General features: G+C 35.5%; 1 non-coding gene across 1 annotated transcript; it reads right to left on the reverse strand.

The window, feature by feature from the left end:
- Window positions 1-3,683: 3,683 nt before the first annotated feature.
- On the reverse strand, window positions 3,684-3,845 carry LOC149579779 (U1 spliceosomal RNA). The gene has a single exon (XR_016357414.1). It is a non-coding gene; the product is annotated as a U1 spliceosomal RNA (small nuclear RNA).
- Between the last annotated feature and the right edge of the window lie 736 nt (window positions 3,846-4,581).

Raw genomic sequence — 4,581 nt, forward strand, 5'->3', positions numbered from 1 at the left:
TACATTCAGATTTCTTGTCACATTTTGGCATTACTGTATAGTATATATAGCATACATCTTTGACATTAATGTCAAAAAGGGGGAGAAGATGTATAGATTAGAGGAGAAAATGTATATATCAGATGCTAAAAAGATGTATAGTATACTAAATATTATGTATGGGGGAGCATTATCATATTATTCATGTACAGAGATACATCTCTTACAAAACCAATTTTAAAAAATCTCAAAAATAGTATACTCTATCAAGTCAGAGACATAAGGTGATGGATAAAAGATGTTCTTAAACATTGTGAATTCAGCTTCGACTGATAAGTTTTTTTGTCACTAATGCCAAACGGGGAGATTGTTGACATTACGGTCATGTTTTTTATTAGTGACAAACACTTATTCAAATTGTAAGTATCTACCGAGCATATTGTACAATTAAAAATGTTAACCAAGCATTTTAGTATCTATCAAGTTCTATAGTTGCTACCAAGTCCAAGGGATAGTTTTAAGTTTGCATTGAGTAGTTACTACAAAGGGGATGATTAGCAGTATAAACTGAGCATCTTAGTGTATTTCGAGCTTATTAGTGCAAACCAAGTTATACAATGCTTACCAAGTTTACAAATACTATGATGTGAGTCGAGTGTTAACTAAGCCACCCAGTGTTAAGCAAGTGACTCAATTTATATCAAGCTCATAGTGATAGCATTGACCGACCTATGTAGTGTGAATCAACTGATTCAGTTTATATGTCGAGTTTCACAATAGTCGTCGAGTCACTAGTGCAGACCAAGTTCAAGACTACTTGGAAATGATCAGTATGGACCAAGCTTCTACGTCTACCAAGTGCATGATGATGTCGAGCATTAACAGTGAATACTGAGTATCAGAACCTCACCAAGCTAGTCTTCAAAACATGAGTTCCTACAGTTGGGCTAACTTTGTGATTTTTTGTGTAAACTTGTATTGTGGCTAATTTTGTCATTTGTGATTGGATTGGTATATATGTAATGTATTGTATCGCATTCAAAAAATGGAATGAAGTAATGTAATAAGAAGAGAAGAGCAGGAGAGTGAATTACAAAGGCTACAGTAGTATAAGGAGTAGCAAAGATTTATCTATCATAGCAAGGTGATTACTACATTCAAAGGTATCTCATTCAGCAAACCAAGTTGCAAATCAGAGATTAGCTACTATTTCATTCTAATAGGTGGACCAGTCAAATCCTTTCATAAGGTAGACCTAATAGTCTTATGTAAATCTCTTTACTAAGTGCATACTTCATTATATGTTTGTAAATCCTTTTGCAAGGTAGACCTAGCAGTCCTTATTGCTCCTAACAGGGCAGATCATTAGAAGTGATCATAATTGTAAGCCTTAATAGGTCAACTTTATACTGCAATAATAAAGTGGGTGCGTATCATTTGCACTCTAGTTTTACTTTCTATTTGGAAGGTTTCTTGGTCACCAAATTGTGTGTCAAAGTGTTATGAATGCTTTAATGTTTTCAGTTTCTCATGCCTGCAATTAGATTAGAATACTCATGATGGATTAATTGCTAATTAAGAATTGAATTTTATTAGTTACTAATTTACCCCTCCCCTCTCAGTAACTTAGCCTATCATAATATTTCCAACAAGATATTCAATTCTAAGCACTTGTACAATGATTTTGTCATTTTTAATTTGCATCAATGTCCTCTCGCAACCCTTGAGATGAGGTTCTCAAGTTTTGAAGGAGTTTTACTGCTACTCAAATTATGTACATAAATAGGGTATATACTCATTCTAATAAATTTCAATGAGTTATTTGAATAAGATCAACTAGTGTGAAGTGTTGTGAAGAATGCTACTCTTGTTGAGAGATAGTCTCAACATCAGTGATCCTTGGTACATGCTAAAATGCATTTTTTTGAAGACACACAAATATGAGGTGAAAGCCCTTGAAAGATGGTATTTTTTAATGCATATTTCTTTGAGACAAAGAAATATAAGGTGAAATCTCTTGAGAGATGTTTCTCTTTAATTCATATTTCTGTAAGATGGAAACAAATGAGGTGAAATCCCTTGAGAGTTGGTGGTGCTCTTTCCACTCATGGGAGTAGCCATGGTAGAAATCATGTTGAGAGACTTCATTATGATGTCACATTAAGTGACTCCATGATGGTGACGTGTGCATCCACACATGGGAATAACCATGGTGGACATCATGTTGAGTGAATCCATAATATTATCACACAAAGAGATTCTATGATAAACATTTTTTGACAAATGGGTGTAATGTTGAGGGACTCCGTGACATTATCACACTGAGGTTTTATGTGATAAATTATTTTCCACAAATTGTTGTTGCCATTGTGGGTGTCATGTTGAGATACCATGACAATGATTATCCCTAGCTAAGAGGGAGTGATGATGTTATAACATAGGGAGTTATGTTTCTTTCCTGAATTTGAATTATATATGAATAATCCATTATTATTGAAGATAACAAAGGGTTGTCACTTTGAACGGACAAGACATTGAAGAGTCTAGACGATGGAGGGTCAAGATGACAAAGATATTCTTCATAGGTTATTGTATGGAGATGGATGCAAATGCATATTTATTATTGTCTATAGAATATAGGAGTGTTGTTAATCCTAATTTCACTTTGAACCTTGTGTTTCAACAAATTGTATTTGAAACTTTTATATGTTCATTATATAGATATAGATATAAAATAACAATTCTCATTAGATTACAATTTTCCTCAAATGGAATAGAATAGATCTAAAATGAAGTGAAATGATAGGTTTGAATGAAATGAATATAAATCTTATATATGTAATTGCAACTTTCCTCACATCCATAAATAGACTTAGGTGACATTCATGGAATCACAATTTTTTGAAATGGAATAGAACAAACCAACAAACCTAAAATAAAAATGAACTACATTGAAGTACAAAATGGAATAAGATTGAACCTAGACTCAAATGAAGTACATTGAATTACAATACAAAATAGAACAGATCTTGGAACACTTGAAACTACAATTGTTTTGTGATGGAGGCCTAGAATGAAATGAGGTTGGGTCAAATTAAATTAGAATTGTCTTTAAAAGACAAAGTTGAGGGGTCTCTTACACTGAATTATAACTGTCCTCAAAAGACCAAGCTGAGGTCTTTGCTGAGGCATTTTCTTTTTAAAAGAAAAACACTCCTTTGGTAGTCTTTCAAAGTTTGGACCGGATTGAGAAAGTAAGGAACATAGTTCATTTATTTATGAATGCAAGTCCACACCAACAAACTAAGTGGCATATATAGTAAGACCCTCTCTTGTATTTGATTTTTTTCTAGAACAAGCCCAGTCAAAAAGAGCTCCGGCCAACTACTAGTAAATGCACATACCCCAGATAAATTTATAGGAAAAGCTTTTTGATGACTCCATATTTATACATATCACATATCTAGGGCGCATAAAGAAATAAGCTACGAGAAATTTGAGTTGAATTACACGCCATTGCATTGCTCCTAAAAGCTTTTTGGCTAGGACTCTACTCAAACTGCGTCTTTTTCTACAATCGCAGTTTTGACAGCCAATCCCTGTCTATCACTGTTCCTCCTAGTGCATCGCAACACTGAAAATAAGCCTCTGCACCAAGTCAAGAATGGCGAAATGAATCAATTCATCTGTTATTTGCTTCATTGTTGGGGACCGCGCGAACGCGAGCCCCCTCTGCCACAAGTTATGACGTGCACTCTCCACAGTGGGAGATGCTAGGCAGAGCCCCCTTCTTCATGTGCAATGAAGGTGCTCTCCCTAGGCCATCGGCCTTACTGATCACCGATTGACCCCGCCCAGGTAAGTATGCTTTGATCATGCTCTTCCCCTCAACCTTGTACTACCTCTCCTCCGTTTTCTCACCTTTCCGCGCGCATGTGGGATCATTACAACACTCGCTATTCTGCCTCTTCGTCGTCTAAACAAATGCAAATTCCATCGAGCATGTGGGATCATTACATTCAATCGAGCAGTTGAATACAATGCCGCACTTGGCTTTTAAACCATCATTGCCTTCTTTGCCTTCGCAATTTTATCCTCTCTCTTTAACCCTTCAAATTTATGAAAGAAAAAGTTATCATGCCCTGCACACTATGTGCTTGTTAGTATCTACAACTGAGGAAACATTCCGAAAACTGGGATGTAGCTCAGATGGTAGAGCGCTCGCTTAGCATGCGAGAGGTACGGGGATCCATACCCCGCATCTCTCCACACCATATTTTATGTTTCTTAAAACTGACATTTTTGCTCAAAAACATTGACGAGTTGAAATCGATCTAATTGCTATGCAAATTCTCAACCGGATGAGAAAACGTCGAACAATTCTAATCTGATCTCAGCATGCGGAAAGGCCTTAACTTCAATTGAATCAAGACGGTGAATTAAAAATTGAAGAGCATAATTTTGAATTTTATGTTATCATTATTGAGGGATTTGGAGGCTAAATCTAAGTCCAAACTTTATGAACAACATCCTCCCCAAAATAAAAGTCAAAGTAGTTACAAGATATCATAAAGCAACATACAAGGCTATGTAAAGAAGTTT

The sequence above is a fragment of the Cupressus sempervirens genome, chromosome 1 (assembly GCF_028749045.1).
Source record: "Cupressus sempervirens isolate cs-2001-9-10 chromosome 1, ASM2874904v1, whole genome shotgun sequence".
Lineage (NCBI taxonomy): Eukaryota > Viridiplantae > Streptophyta > Pinopsida > Cupressales > Cupressaceae > Cupressus > Cupressus sempervirens.